Source organism: Somniosus microcephalus, chromosome 4 (assembly GCF_052327205.1).
Source record: "Somniosus microcephalus isolate GS21.2 chromosome 4, FLI_Smic_1.0, whole genome shotgun sequence".
Taxonomy (NCBI): Eukaryota; Metazoa; Chordata; class Chondrichthyes; order Squaliformes; family Somniosidae; genus Somniosus; species Somniosus microcephalus.
In genome coordinates this window covers 72,081,184-72,098,392 of record NC_140990.1, presented here as the reverse complement: position 1 = coordinate 72,098,392, position 17,209 = coordinate 72,081,184, and the positions used below count along the sequence as shown (strand labels likewise).

Sequence of the window (17,209 nt, the reverse complement as noted above, 5' to 3'; positions counted from 1 at the left end):
GTGTAGTCACGGACTGTTTTATTGAGCACAGTATACGTGTACCCAGAGTGGTTTGTGTAGTCACGGACTGTTTTACTGATACACAATGTATCTGTACCCAGAGTGGTTTGTGTAGTCACAGACTGTTTTACTGACACACAATATAAATGTACCCAGGGTGGTTTGTGTAGTCACAGACTGTTTTACTGATACACAGTATACCTGTACCCAGAGTGGTTTGTGTAGTCACGGACTGTTTTACTGATACATTATACACCTGTACACAAAGTCGTTTTGTAGTCATGGACTGTTTTACTGATACACAATATACCTGTTCCCAGAGTGGTTTATGTAGTCACGGACTGTTTTACTGATACACAATATACCTGTACCCAGAGTGGTTTGTGTAGTCACGGACTGTTTTACTGATACACAATATACCTGTACCCAGGGTGGTTCGTGTACTCATTAAAGCTGCATGTCAGTCGGTGAGATAAGCGAGTGAATCTCTTTTTAAACTCAGCTGGTCTCTAGCCTCTCCCCGGTGTGACTGTATCCATGAGTTTCCACCTCAGACGGGCAACTGAATCCGTTCCCACTGTCAACAACAACAACAACAACTTGCATTTATATATCGCCTATAATGCAGAAAAAGCGTCCTAAAGCTTTCGGAGTGATCCCCAGTGTCCTGGCCAATATTTATCCCTGAATCAACATCACAAAAAATAGATTATCTCGTCATTATCACATTGCTGTTGTGGGAACTTGCTGTGCGCAATTTGGCTGCTGTGTTTCCTACATTACAACAGTGACTACACTTCAAAAGTACTTCATTGGCTGTAAAGCGATTTGGGACATCCTGAGGTTGTGAAAGGCGCGATATAAATGCAATCCTTTCTTTCTTTCACAGGAGCATTAACAGTCCCCACATTAACACTGTAGATTCTCGGCACGTCTGTGCTTCTGTCTGGAATTTGGTCTTCCAATCACTGCTATAATTTCCATGCAATTAACATGGAAATACACATATTTGCCAACGTAAGTCAGTGGCTCTGATAAATGGTCCGTTACATCGTGTAACACCCCTACGGTTGTTAAACAGCAGATCCTTTGGCCCAGGATGAGCTGTCCCTTGGTAGATCTGCTGGTGATGTAATACAAACGGTCATTGTTTGTGTATTCCATGTTTGTTGCATCACACCAATTTATTTTAGTCAATTTTCTCACAGCTGATTGTCTCATCGGTAAACTTAGTCCAACAATCTTAATAACTCGTGTTCCTTTTACCAAGGTGTTCACAGAGGAAGATGACTTCGCCAAAGCCACGGTAAATGAGGAGGTTGCTGGGATACTGGATGATATAAAGGTAGATATAGAGGAGGTACGAGAAAGGCTGGCAGTACTTAAAGTGGATAAGTCACCCGGTCCGGATGGGAGGCATCCTAGGTTGCTGAGGTAAGTAAGGGTAGAAATTGTGGAAGTGCTGGCCACAATTTTCCAATCCTCCTTAGATACCGGGGTGATGGCAGAGGACTGGAGGATTGAAAATGTTACACACTTGTTTGAAAAAGGGGAGAAGGATAAATCTGGCAATTTCAGGGCAGTCAGTTTAACGTCGGTGGTGGGGAAGCTTTTAGAAGCAATAATCCGGGAGAAAGTTAACAGCCACTTGGACAAGCATGGACTAAAAGGCGAGCCAGCACGGATTTGTTAAGGGCAAGTCGTGTTTGACTTACTGGATTGAGTTTTTTGATGCGGTAACAGAGGGTGGATGAGGGCGGAGCAATTGATGTTGTGTATATGGACTTTCAAAAGGTATTTGATAAAGTACCACATAATGGGCTTGTTCACAAAACTGAAGCCAATGGGATAAAAGGGGCAGTAGCAGCATGGATACAAAGGTGGCTACGGGATAGAAAACAGAGAGTTGTGGTGAATGGCTGTTTTTCGGACTGGAGGGAGGTATACAGTGGTGTTCCCCAGGGGTTCAGTACTAGGACCACTGCTTTTTGATAGACATTAATGACTTGGACTTGTGGGTACAGGGCACAATTTTGAAATTTTCAGATGACAGAAACTTGGAACTGTAGTAAACAGTGAGGAAGATAGTGATAGATTTCAAGAGGACATAGACAGGCTGGTGGAATGGGCGGACACACCGCACATGAAATTCAACACAGTAAAGTGTGAGGTGATACATTTTGGTAGGAAGAATGAGGAGAGACCATACACACTAAATGGATGATGTTAAAGGGGGTGCAAGAACAGAGAGACCTGGGGGTGTTTGTGCACAAATCTTTGAAGTTAACAAAGCAGATAATAAAGCAATTGGGATCCTGGGCTTTATAAATAGAGGCATTGAGTACAAAAGCCAGGAGGATTATGCTAAACCAATATAAAACACTAGTTTGGCCTCAGCTGGAGTATTGCCTCCAATTCTGGGCACCAGACTTTAGGAAGGCTTTGGAGAGGGTGCAGAAGAGATTTACTAGACTGGTTCCAGGGATAAGGGACTTCAGTCATGTGGAGACTGGAGAAGCTGGGGTTGTTCTCCTTGGAGCAGAGAAGGTTAAGAGGAGATTTGATAGAGGTGTTCAAAATCATGAACGGTTTTAATAGAGTAAATAAGCAGAAACTGCTTCAAGTGGCAGATGGTGGCAGCACAGTGGCATAGTAGTTAGCACTGTTGCCTCACAGCGCCAGAGACCCGGGTTCGAATCCAGCCTCGGGCGACTGTCTGTGTGGAGTTTGCACATTCTCCCCGTGTTTGCGTGGGTTTTCTCCGGGTGCTCCGGTTTCCTCCCACAGTCCAAAGATGTGCGGGTTAGGTTGATTGGCTATGATAAATTGACCCTTAGTGTTAGGGGGATTAAATACATGGGGTTACAGGGATAGGGTGGGATATGTGTTGGTGTAGGGGTTACGGGGATCGGGTGGGATATGTGTCGGTGCAGGCTCGATGGGCCGAAATGGCCTCTATCTGCACTGTGGGGTTTCTGTGATGGGTCGGTAACCAGAGAACACAGATTAAAGGATCAGAGGCGACTTGAGGGAACATTTTTTTTTCCTCAGCGAGTTGTTGTGATCGGGAATGCGCTGCCTGAAAGGGTGCTGGAGGCAGATTCAATAGTAACATTCGAAAGAGAATTGGATAAAAATTACAGGGCTGTGGGGAAAGAGCAGGGAATGGGATTAATTGGAGAGCGCTTTCAAAGAGCTGGGATCAGCACGATGGGCCGAATGGTCTCCTCCTGTGCTGTAACATTCTATGAAATGGTGACTGGTCAGGGAGCGTCTGTAAATGTACCGTTCCAGTAAATCTCTCCTGCACCCTGTCAAAGGCCTTCACATCCTTCCTAAAATGTGGGGCCCAGAATTGTACTCAATACTCCAGCTGAGGCCTAACAAATGTTCTATAAAGGTTTAGCCTAACTTCCTTGCTTTTTCACTTTATTCCTCTATTAATAAAGCCAAGGATCCCATATGATCTTTTAACAGCCTTCTCCCTTGTCCTGCTACCTTCAAAGATTTGTGTACATGCACTCCGCGGTCTCTCTGTTCCTGCACTCTATTTAAAATTGTACCATCTGCTTCATGTTGCCTCTCATTCTTCCACACACCGTTCACCACCACTCTCTGCTTTCTCTCCCTCAGCCAGTATCACTCTGCTGAACCTGTGCTGTACCTTTTCCAAGGCCAACGTATCTTTCCTGAGGTTCAGCGCCCAGATCTCCAGATGGGGTCTGACCAAGGCTCTGTACAACTGGAGCATCGCTTTTGTATTCATACCCCCTGGAGATAAAGGCCGACAGTCCATTAGCCTCTTGATTACTGTCAGGATTTGGAAGGTATTTACAATGGATTCGAGGGGCCCTTACATTTGGGATCTTTCTTTATTCCATCCACTCGAGGAGTGTGATAACAGACTTTCTCCTGTGAATATAGAGCTGGATTATTGGACCGTGATGCGTTTACTTGTTTGTCTTTTGTTTAATTTGCTCAGTGGATTTAAATTTTAAATCAGGTTCTGAGGCGTGATGCTCTCTTCACACATCGAAGGTGAGAGAGATGCTGTGGGTCACACGCTAAGTCCAATAGCTGAAAGTGATTAACAGACTGGGTTTTGTGTTTAGTGATCCCGGGCGTGTTACCGATACCTTCCCTGGATACCAAGGCTGGGAGAGGCACTCTGGAAGGTATGGGGAGCTGGGACTTGTCCATGAGAGTAACCGGAGGCCTGAGAACTGAAATAATCTAGAGTTAGAAAGGAGCAAAAGCACAAATTATCAGTAATTGGGACATCAATTACCTTGAAGACATCAAGCAGTTGACACAGTGTTTGAAAGAAAGCTGATTATTTAACATATATCCAGAATATTAAACTCCAACCCAATGATAGACGTTATTAACATCAGCAGAAACAAACCCCAACTGCCAGAATGAACATCCGCTGCTGAAATCCTCTTCCGTGCCTTAGTTACCTCGAGACTCGACTATTCCAACACTCTCCTGGCCGGCCTCCCACACTGCAACCTCCGTAAACTTGAGCTCATCCAAAACTCTGCTGCCCGTGTCCTAACTCGCACCAAGTCCCGCTCACCGATCACCCCTATGCTCGCTGACCTACACTGGCTCCCAGTCCAGCAACACCTCGATTCTAAAATTCTCATCCTTGTTTTCAAATCCCTCCATGGTCTCGCCCTCCCTGTCTCTGTAACCTCCTCCAGCACTACAACCCTCCGAGGTATCTGCGCTCCTCCAATTCTGGCCTCTTGTGCATCCCTGATATTAATCTCTCCACCAGTGGCAGCTGTGCCTTCAGCTGCCTGGGTCCTAAGCTCTGGAATTCCCTCCCTAATCCTCTCTGACTCTACCTCTCTCTCCTCCTTTAAGACGCTCTTTAAAACCTATCTCTTTGACCGAGCTTTTGGTCATCTGTCCTAATAACTCCTTAACATAGAAACATAGAAGATAGGAGCAGGAGTAGGCCATTCAGCCCCTCGAGCCTGCTCTGCCATTCAATGAGATCATGGCTGATCATCCAAATTCAGTACCCTGTCCCTGCCTTCTCCCCATATCCCTTGATCCCTTTAGCCTTAAGAAATATATCCAACTCCTTCTTGAATTTATTTAATGAATTGGCCTTTACTGTCTTCTGTGGTAGATAATTCCACAGGTTCGCCACTCTCTGGGTGAAGAAATTCCTCCTCATCTCTGTCCTAAATGGCCTACCCCTTATCCTTAGACTGTGACCCCTGGTTCTGGACTGCCTGGCCATCGGAAACATCCTTCCTGCATCTAGTCTGTCCAGGCCTGACAGAATTTTATAAGTTTCGATGAGATCCCCTCTCAATCTTCTAAACTCCAGTGAGTATAAGCCCAATCAACACAATCTCTCCTTATACATCATTCCTGCCATCCCAGGTATCAGCCTGGTGAATCTTCGCTGCACTCCTTCAATGGCAAGAACGTCCTTCCTCAGATAAGGCGACCAAAACTGCACACAATACTCAAGGTGCGGTCTCACCAAGGCCCTGTACAACTGCAGCAAGACATCCTTGTTCCTGTACTCGAACCCTCTTACTACGAAGGCCAACATACCATTTGCCTTCTTAACCGCCTGCTGCACCTGCATGCTTACCTTCAGCAACTGGTGCACAAGAACACCCAGGTCTCTTTGCACTTCCCCTTCTCCCAGTCTATTACCATTCAAATAATAATCTGCCTTCCTGTTTTTGCCACCAAAGTGGATAACCTCACATTTATCCACATTATAATGCATTTGCCATGTTTCTGCCCAATCACCCAACCTGTCCAAATCGTACTGGAGTTTCACGACATCCTCCTCACAGCATACCCTCCAACCCAGCTTTGTGTCGTCTGCAAATTTGGAGATATTACATCCAGTTCCCTCGTCCAGATCATTAATATATGTTGTGAACAGCTGGGGTCCTAGGACCGATCCTTGTGGTACCCCACTAGTCACTGCCTGCCACTCAGAAAACGACCCGTTTATTCCAACTCTGCTTTCTATCCACCAACCAGTTCTCTATCCAAGTCAATACCTTGCCCCCAATCCCATGTGCCTTAATTTTGCACGCTAATCTCTTATGTGGGACCTTATTGAAAGCCTTCTGAAAGTCCAAATACACCACATCCACTGGTTCTCCCTTATCTATTTTACCAGTTACATCCTCAAAAAATTCCAGTAGAATAGTCAAGCACGATTTACCTTTTGTAAATCCATGTTGACTTTGTCTGATCCTGTCACTGCTTTCCAAGTGCTCTGCTATTACATCTTTTATAATGGGCTCTAGCATTTTCCCCACTACCGATGTCAGGCTTACCGGTCTATAATTCCCCGCTTTTTCTCTACCACCTTTATTGAATAGTGGGGTAACATTAGCTACCCTCCAATCCATGGGTACTGTTCCAGAGTCTATCGAATTTTGGAAGATGACCAGCAATGCATCTACTATTTTTAGGGCCACTTCGTTAAGTACCCTAGGATGTAGATTATCAGATTATCAGGCCCTGGGGATTTATCAGCCTTCAGTCCCATCAATTTTCCTAACACCATTTCCCTACAAATACTGATTTCTTTCAGTTCCACCCTTTCATCAGACCCTATGTTCCCCGGCATCTCTGGGAGATTATTTGTGTTCTTCTTTGTGAAGACAGAACCAAAGTATGTATTTAATTAGTCTGCCATTTCTTTGTTCCCCATTATAAATTCCCCTGATGCTAACTGCAAGGGACCTACGCTTGACTTCACCAATCTTTTTCTCTTCGCATATCTATAAAAGCTTTTACAGTCAATTTTATGTTCCCTGAAAGCTTACTCTCATATTCTATTTTCCCCTTCTTAATTAATCCCTTTGTCCTCCTTTGTTTAATCCTAAACTGCTCCCAATCCTCAGGATTATTGCTTTTTCTGGCCAATTTATATGTCCTCTCCTTGGATCTTATGCTATCCCTAATTTCCCTTGTTAGCCACGGTTGAGTCACATTTTTTGTTTTATTTTTATGCCAAACTGGGATGAACAAATTCTGTAGTTCATCCATGCGGTCTTTGAATGTTTGCCATTGCCTATCCACCGTCAACCCTTTGAGTGACATTCCCCAATCAATCCTTCCCAACTCGCGCCTCAGACCATTGTAGTTTCCTTTATTTAAATTTAGGACCCTAGTCGCTGAGTCAACTACTTCATTCTCCATCTTAATGAAGAATTCGATCATATTATGACCGCTCCGACCCAAGGGGCCTCATACAACAAGATTGCTAATTAATCCTTTCTCATTACATAATACCCAGTCTAAGATGGCCTGATCTCTGGTTGGTTCCTCGACATATTGGTCCAGGAAACCATCCCGTAAACACTCCAGGAACTCCTCCTCTACAGTATTGTTACTAATTTGGTTAACCCAATCTATATGTAGATTAAAGTCACCCATGATGACTGCTGTGCCCTTACTGCACGATTCTTTAACTTCCCTTTTAATGCCATCCCCAACCTCCGCCTTACTGTTTGGAGGTCTATATACCACTCCCACTAAGGTTCCTGCCCCTTAGTATTTCTCAATTCTACCCATACAGATTCCACATCATCAGAGCTAATATCCTTCCTTACAATTGTGTTAATCCCTTCTTTAACCAGTAATGCTACCCCACCTCCCTTTCCTTTTTGCCTATCTTTCCTGAATATCGAATACCCCTGGATGTTGAGTTCCCAGCCTTGGCCATCCTTGAGCCACTTTTCCGTAATCCCAACCAAATCATATTCGTTTACCTCTATTTGCGCAGCCAATTCATCCAACTTATTACGAATGCTCCTCGCATTAAGACACAAAGCCTTCAGGCTTGTTTTTTTTAATGCTCTTAGACCTATTAGAATTATTATTTACTGTGGCCACGTTTGATTTAAACCGTTGATTTCTCTGACTGCCACTTTTGTTTATCTCCTTCCTATCATTTGCTTTTATCCTTGTTTCCCTTTCCTCTGTCTCCCTGCTCAGGTTCCCAACCCCCTGCCATTTTAGTTTAAACCCTCCCCCAGAGCACTAGCAAACACTCCCCCTAGGACATCGGTTCCAGCCCTGCCCAGGTGCAGGCCATCCGGTTTGAACTGGTCCCACCTCCCCCAGAACCGGTTCCAATGTCCCAGGAACTTGAATCCCTCCCCCTTGCACCATTCCTCTAGCCACGTATTCATCTGAAATATCCTTCTATTTCTACTCTGACTAGCACGTGGCACTGGTAGCAATCCTGAGATTACTACTTTTGAGGTCCTATTTTTTAATTTACCTCCTAACTCCCTATATTCTGCTTTTAGGACCTCATCCCACTTTTTACCTATATCGTTGGTACCTATATGCACCACGACAACTGGCTGTTCACCCTCCCCTTCCAAGATGTTCTGCAGTCGCTCTGAGACATCCTTGACCCTTGCACCAGGGAGGCAACACACCATCCTGGAGTCTTGTTTGCGGCCACAGAAATGCCTATCTATTCCCCTTACAATAGAATCCCCTATTACTATAGCTCTACCCGTCTTTTTCCTCCAGTCCTGTGCAGCAGAGCCACCCCTGGTGCCAGGAAGTTGGCTGCTGCTACCTTCCTCTGGTAAGCCATCCCCCCCAACAGTACTCAAAGTGGTATATCTGTTTGAGAGGGGGATGTCCACAGGGGACCCCTGCACTACCTGCCTGTGCCTAGTGCTCTGTCTGTTGGTCACCCATTCCCTTTCTGCCTGTCCAGCCTTTGCCTGCGGTGTGACCAACTGATCAAATGTGCTATTCACGATGTCCTCAGTCTCGCGAATGGTCCAGTATGAATCCAATCGCAGCTCCACCGCCACAATGCAGTCTGCCAGTAGCTGCAGCTGGACACGCTTCCTGCACACGTAGTTGTCGTAGGTGGCTCTGTGTCAAATTCTGTTTGATAACGCTCCTGTGCAATGCCTTGGGACAGCACGGTGGCATAGTGGTTAGCACTGTTACCTCACAGCGCCAGGGACCCGGGTTCGAATCCGGCCTCGGGCGACTGTCTGTGTGGAGTTTGCACATTCTCCCCGTGTTTGCGTGGGTTTCCTCCGGGTGCTCCGGTTTCCTCCCACAGTCCAAAGATGTGCGAGTTAGGTTGATTGGCTATGATAAATTGACCCTTAGTGTTAGGGGGATTAAATACGTGGGGTTACGGGGATAGGGTGGGATATGTGTTGGTGTAGGGGTTACGGGGATCGGGTAGGATATGTGTCGGTGCAGGCTCGATGGGCCAAAATGGCCTCTATCTGCACTGTGGGGTTTCTGTGATTCTGTGATTATCCTATGTTAAAGGCACTATATAAATGCAAGTTGTTGTTGTTTGATGTGATTAGCAGCAGCAATAACGGAATCCAACCCCTGAAATCATATGTGAACTCGCTGATGTTTCTGAAGGTTGGACGAGCGAATGAATCTCTTACCACACACAGAGCAGGTGAACGAACCCTCTCCTGTATGAGCTCGCTGGTGTGTTAGAAGTTGGGATAATGTAGTGAATCTCTTCCCACATTCAGTGAAGGTGAACGGCTTCTCCCTGGTGTGAGTGTGTTGGTGTGTCACCAGTTCCTGTTTGCTTTTAAAGCCCTTCTCACAATCAGAGCATTTAAAAGGTCTGTTATCAGTGTGAATATGTTGGTGTGTTAGAAGGTTGGATGAAGTAGTGAATCACTTCCCACACACAGAACAAATGAATGGCCTCTCCCCAGTGTGAACTCGCTCGTGTATGAGAAGGTTGCCTGACAGAGTGAATCCCTTCCCACACACGGAGCAGGTGAACGGCCTCTCCCTGGTATGAACTCGCTGGTGTTTCAGTAGGGTGGAGGAGAGACTGAATCCCTTCCCACACATGGAGCAGGTAAACGGTCTCTCTCCAGTATACGCTGATGTTTCTGAAGACTGGATGATGTCATGAATCCCTTCCCACACATGGAGCAGCTAAACGGCCTCGCCCCGCTGTGACTGCGCCAATGAGATTCCAGTTCTGATGGGGAACCGAATCCCTTCCCACAGTCCCCACATTTATACCGTTTCTTCCTACTGTGGGTGTCCTTGTGTCTCAACAGATTGGATGATCGGTTGAAGCCTCGTCCACACTCAGAACACGTGTACGGTTTCTCCCCGCTGTGAATGACGTGATGTTTTTTCAGGCTGTCTAACTGGTTAAAGCTCTTTCCACAGTCAGTGCACTGGATCACTCGGGTGTGTGTGTCTCGGTGCTTTTCCAGCCTCAATAATGGTTTAAATCTTTTGCCACAGACAGAACAGACAAAGATTTCTCCTTCCATAATCAGAGGCCAATCATATACGAATTAAGTGATTCTGTAAGATCATGACGAGATGTTTGGTTTGAGTTGTCCGTCTGCAAATCCTGCCCTTCTAACACCCTGTAAAAGGAGTTTATAAAGGTCATCACTGTAAATATAAGATAGATATACAGAACAGACAATTTAGTTGCTAAGGAACATTCTTTCACTTTTCGTTCCCCCAGAGCTGTAAATTCCCCATCCGCCACATTCCTCCCGCTCTCTGGTCATTGTTCGAGAGTCATCGCTCGCTCTCCTACTATTTCTTTTCTCCATCCAGATTTTCTCTCTTCCTCTCCTTAAAGCGCTGACTCCATCTGTAGGCCAGTTCCAATCATTGACTCTTATTATAGCAGTTTACAAATGCTCCCTGAACAGTCACCATTTCTCCTCCATTTACAGACGCTCCCTGACCAGTCACCATTTCTCCTCCATTTACAGACGCTCCCTGAACAGTCACCATTTCTCCTCCATTTACAGACGATCCCTGACCAGTCACCATTTCTCCTCCATTTACAGACGCTCCCTGACCAGTCACCATTTCTCCTCCATTTACAGACGCTCCCTGACCAGTTACCATTTCTCCTCCATTTACAGACGCTCCCTGACCAGTCACCATTTCCCCTCCATTTACAGACGCTCCCTGACCAGTCACCATTTCTCCTCCATTTACAGACGCTCCCTGACTTCCTGTCTGTCCCGGAGTTTGGCGCGGGGCCCCTTTGCTGAGCGAATCGGGAGAAACCAGGAAGCGGCGGGCAGATAATGTTGAGTGTTTTAATAATGGGGCCTGGGGCCGCACTCGGGGTGTGAGCAGCCCGCGTCCCCCTGGGGTTTATTTATTTTTTCTCTTTTATTTAAATCTGGTAGTACTTGTTACAACTCATCAATTACATGATAAATCCATTACATTCATTAACCACAATAAGGCTAAGCCTTAAAAGAAAAGCTTTAGGATTAACAGTACAAATACAATAATAAATTTTTCCAGACAAAACCAATGTCAACAATACAGGTACCCATAGTAAAAAACAACACATACCAGTCCTACTGGCAATCTAGTAACTCTTCATTTTTGCTTGGTATAACCTGTTGTCCTTTTAAAAATTTTAACATTCAAGTACAACAGTACTTATACAACTCATCAGTTGCATAGTAAATCCATTACATTTAAACCAAGAACCCGTACACGCCAGTCCAACTGGCATCGTTCAATCATTCAGTCATTCATTCCTCCATTCGTCCGTTCAAGCGTAAGTTCCATTCTGCATGACTGCGTACATGTGTGCCATTTCTATCTGCGTGCATGCGTGCATTCGTTCATCCGTCCGGCAGGCTTCACGCTCACCAAGCGATTCGTTCAATTAAGGAAGGCTTTAACACTAAATAACACCACAATATACAAAATCCCACAACCATATCAAAAAATCACTTAAGACTTCAAGTAAACTACTTTTAACCAGAACCCGAAACTTCTTCAAAAACAAGTAATACCAGTTCTACGCCAGTCCTATTGGCACTCTAATAACTCCTCGTCTTCACTTGATGTTATCTAACCATATAATGTCATAATCCTTATCCACAGTCTTCAACCTTTCCACAGAAAAGAAGCCGACCACTTTCTCAAATCCCGTAAAAGAGGAAAACGACTACTCAAATTTCCTTCTTCTTGCTGTTATCACTCACAGGACCCAGCCATCAAGACATTCGTTATTCCTTGCCGATATACCTTGTTTTGTCTTTTATTTTGCTTTTTTCCTTTTTTACTTTTATCCCGTTCTCTTTTACCATCTTATGGCTGTTCAAGCGCCATACTATAGATAGGAACAGTCTGTCTTTCCTCCACCAAATGGCGGCGCACAAACCCGATCCCATCACCAAAACAAAGCCTCACAGCTGCCACCAAACGGTGCACAGACGGGGCCGCTGGAACTAATTCGGGCCGGAGACCATTCTTCAACTTTAGAAACCGTGCAACATGCTCACCCACAGCATCTCCCGACTCCGCTTCTGGCGACCAGCCGCTCCGCCCTAGGCCCCCCGCCTGGGGTCCTCAGTGCTGGGCCTCCCGCCTAGGACACTCTCCTCTGGGTCTTCCACCCTGGGCCTTCTGCACTGGGCCCTCCACACTGGCATTCCCCATGAGCAGCCGGGGTGTGGAGCAGCCCGTTCACACAGCACCGAGCAGAGCTGAGCTGCTCAGAATCTGGCAGCCTCCCCCTGGGGTTCATGAACCCGCTCCCTGAGCTCGGGGTGTGAGCGTCCCGCGTCCCCCCGGGGTTCATGAACCCGCTCCCTGAGCTCGGGGTGTGAGCGGCCCGCGTCCCCCCGGGGTTCATGAACCCGCTCCCTGAGCTCGGGGTGTGAGCGGCCCGCGGCCCCCCGGGGTTCATGAACCCGCTCCCTGAGCTCGGGGTGTGAGCAGCCCGCGTCCCCCCGGGGTTCATGAACCCGCTCCCTGAGCTCGGGGTGCGAGCGGCCCGCGTCCCCCCGGGGTTCATGAACCCGCTCCCTGAGCTCGGGGTGTGAGCAGCCCGCGTCCCCCCGGGGTTCATGAACCCGCTCCCTGAGCTCGGGGTGTGAGCGGCCCGCGTCCCCCCGGGGTTCATGAACCCGCTCCCTGAGCTCGGGGTGCGAGCGGCCCGCGTCCCCCCGGGGTTCATGAACCCGCTCCCTGAGCTCGGGGTGTGAGCAGCCCGCGTCCCCCCGGGGTTCATGAACCCGCTCCCTGAGCTCGGGGTGTGAGCGGCCCGCGTCCCCCCGGGGTTCATGAACCCGCTCCCTGAGCTCGGGGTGTGAGCAGCCCGCGTCCCCCCGGGGTTCATGAACCCGCTCCCTGAGCTCGGGGTGTGAGCAGCCCGCGTCCCCCCGGGGTTCATGAACCCGCTCCCTGAGCTCGGGGTGTGAGCGGCCCGCGTCCCCCCGGGGTTCATGAACCCGCTCCCTGAGCTCGGGGTGTGAGCAGCCCGCGTCCCCCCGGGGTTCATGAACCCGCTCCCTGAGCTCGAGGTGTGAGCGGCCCGCCTCCCCCCGGGGTTCATGAACCCGCTCCCTGAGCTCGGGGTGTGAGCGGCCCGCGTCCCCCCGGGGTTCATGAACCCGCTCCCTGAGCTCGGGGTGTGAGCGGCCCGCCTCCCCCCGGGGTTCATGAACCCGCTCCCTGAGCTCGGGGTGTGAGCGGCCCGTGTCCCCCCGGGGTTCATGAACCCGCTCCCTGAGCTCGGGGTGTGAGCGGCCTGCGTCCCCCCCGGGGTTCATGAACCCGCTCCCTGAGCTCTCTCACCTGATGTGTCAGCGGCTGTTGCCAAGGGCCGCGCATGCTCAGCTCACACTGCCCGGGTGATTGACGGGAGCTTGGACCAATAGGAAGAGCGGTGCGGGGCTGGAGGACCGAGCGGGCGGCGGGTCCTCCAACCAATGGGAGTGTGTGAGGGGCGGGGCTTGACCTTTAAACCTGAACAACAGAAGGTGAGGGGCAAGAGCTCTACTTGCCAAAAATCCCAGCCATGGACGACTAAAGAGAGAAGGGACAACATCAAACTAAAAGAACTAATACACGGAAATACAATAAATAGCACAAATCATGGTGATTGGGAGAAATACAAAGAACAACAAACGGTGACAAACAGACAGTAAGAGCTACAAAAAGGGAGTATGAAAAGTAACTTGTAAGGATTATCAAAATCAACACAATTTTTATTACAATTATATTAGGAAAAAGATGGTGGTCAGGAGCAATGTGGGCCCCTTGAAAACTGATAATGGTGACATTGTAAATGATAATAAAAAGGTGGACATGTTGAATAATTATTTTGTGTCAGTATTGACAGAGTGGAAGAGGATAGCAGGCCGGACATCCCAAGGAAACTAATATTGAATCAGGGACGGGGACTCACCAAAATAACAGTAATGAAGAAAATAATGGCACTAAAGAGTAACAAATCCCCAGGACCAGATGGTTTCCAAGCCAGGATTTTAAAGGAAGTAGGTGAGAACATTGCAGATGCCCAAACTATAATCTTCCAAAGTTCTCTCGATTAGGTAACCATTTTGTCAGATTGCAAAATTGCGCATGTCACTCCGCTATTTCAGAATGGTGAGAGAGGGAAACCGGGGAATTAGAGACCAGTTAGCTTAAAAATATAGGTAAAAAACGGGATGAGGTCCTAAAAGCTGAATATAGGGAGTTCGGAGGTAAATTAAAAAATAGGACTTCAAAGGTAGTAATCTCAGGATTGCTACCAGTGCCATGTGCTAGTCAGAGTAGAAATAGAAGGATATTTCAGCTGAATACATGGCTAGAGGAATGGTGTGAGGGGGAGAGATTCAAATTCCTGGGACATTGGAACCGGTTCTGGGGGAGGTGGGACCAGTTCAAACTGGACGGTTTGCACCTGGGCAGGGCCGGGACTGATGTCCTAGGGGGAGTGTTTGCTAGTGCTGTGGGGGAGGGTTTAAACTAAAATGGCAGGGGGTTGGGAACCTGTGCAGGGAGACAGAGGAAAGGGAAACAAGGATAAAAGCAAAAGACAGGAAGGAGAAAAACAAAAGTGGCAGTCAGAGAAATCAACAGTTTAAATCAAACATGGCCACAGTAAATAATAATTCTAGTAGGTCTAAGAGCGTTAAAAAAACAAGCCTGAAGGCTTTGTGTCTTAATGCGAGGAGCATTCGTAATAAGGTGGATGAATTAGCTGCACAAATAGAGGTAAACGATTATGATTTGATTGGGATTACGGAAACATGGCTCCAGGGGTGGCCAAGGCTGGGAACTCAACATCCAGGGGTATTCAATATTCAGGAAAGATAGGCAAAAAGGAAAGGGAGGTGGGGTAGCATTGCTGGTTAAAGAAGGGATTAACACAATTGTAAGGAAGAATATTAGCTCTGATGATGTGGAATCTGTATGGGTAGAACTGAGAAATACCAAGGGGCAGAAAACGTTAGTGGGAGTGGTATATAGACCTCCAAACAGCAATGCGGAGGTTAGGGATGGCATTAAAAGGGAAATTAGCGAAGCGTGCAATAAGGGCACAGCAGTCATCATGAGTGACTTTAATCTACATATAAATTGGGCTAATCAAATTAGTAACAATATTGTGGAGGAGGAATTCCTGGAGTGTATACGGGATGGTTTCCTGGACCAATATGTCGAGGAACCAACCAGAGATCAGGCCATCTTAGACTGGGTATTATGTAACGAGAAACGATTAATTAACAATCTTGTTGTACGAGGCCCCTTGGGTCGGAGCGATCATAATATGATAGAATTCTTCATTAAGATGGAGAATGAAGTTGTTGACTCAGAGACTAGGGTCCTGAATTTAAATAAAGGAAACTACGATGGTCTGAGGCGCGCGTTGGGTAGGATTGATTGGGGAATGTCACTCAAAGGATTGATGGTGGATAGGCAATGGCAAACATTCAAAGACCGCATGGATGAACTACAGAATTTGTTCATCCCAGTGTGGCATAAAAATAAAACAAAAAAGGTGACCCAACAGTGGCTAACAAGGGAAATTAGGGATAGCATAAGATCCAGGGAGAGGACATATAAATTGGCCAGAAAAAACAGTAAACCTGAGTATTGGGAGCAGTTTAGGATTGAACAAAGGAGGACAAAGGTATTAATTAAGAAGGGGAAAATAGAATATGAGAGTAAGCTTGCAGGGAACATAAAAACTGATTGTAGAAACTTTTATAGATATGTGAAGAGAAAAAGATTGGTGAAGTCAAGCATAGGTCCCTTGCAGTCAGAATCGGGAATTTATAATGGGGAACAAAGAAATGGCAGACCAATTAAATATATATTTTCGTTCTGTCTTCACAAAAGAGGACAGAAATAACCTCCCAGAGATGTTGGGGAACATAGATAGGGTCTGATGAAAGGGAGGAACTGAAAGAAATCAGTATTTGTAGGGAAATGGTGTTAAGGAAATTGATGGGCTTGAAGGCCGATAAATCCCCAGGGCCTGATAATCTACATCCTAGGGTACTTAAGGAAGTGGCCCTAGAAATAGTAGATGCATTGCTTTTCATCTTCCAACATTCGATGGAATCTGGAACAGTACCCATGGATTGGAGGGTAGCTAATGTTACCCCACTATTCAAAAAAGGTGGTAGAGAGAAAACGGGGAATTGTGTGCTGTGTGTGTGGTAAGCCTGACATTGGTAGTGGGGAAAATGCTAGAGTCCATTATAAAAGATGTACAGTAATAGCAGAGCACTTGGAAAACAGTGACAGGATCGGACAAAGTCAACATGGATTTACAAAGGGTAAATCGAGCTTGACTAATCTACTGGAATTTTTTGAGGATGTAACTGGTAAAATAGATAAGGGAGAACCAGTGGATGTGGGGTATTTGGACTTTCAGAAGGCGTTCGATAAGGTCCCGCATAAGAGATTAGCATGTAAAGTTAAGGCACATGGGATTGGGGGCAAGGTACTGAGTTGGATAGAGAACTGGTTGGCAGACAGAAAGCAAAGAGTTGGAATAAACAGGTCTTTTTCCGAGTGGCAGGCAGTGACTAGTGGGGTACGCAGGGATCGGTCCTTGGACCCCAGCTGTTCACAATATATATTAATGATCTAGACAAGGGAGCTAGATGTAATATCTCCAAATTTGCAGACGACACAAAGCTGGGTGGGCGTGTGTGCTGTGAGGAGGATGCTGAGAAACTCCAGGATGATTTGGACAGGTTGGGTGATTGGGCAAAAGCATGGCAGATGCAATATAATGTGGATAAATGTGAGGTTATCCTCTTTGGTAGGAAAAACAGGAAGGCAGATTATTATCTGAATGGCAATAGATTGGGAGACGGGGAAGTGCAACGAGACCTGGGTGTCCTTGTGCACCAGTCGCTGAAGGTAAGCATGCAGGTGC

General features: G+C 46.9%; 1 pseudogene; it reads right to left on the bottom strand.

The window, feature by feature from the left end:
- Window positions 1-9,387: 9,387 nt before the first annotated feature.
- Window positions 9,388-10,311, bottom strand: LOC147119196 (uncharacterized; annotated as a pseudogene).
- Between the last annotated feature and the right edge of the window lie 6,898 nt (window positions 10,312-17,209).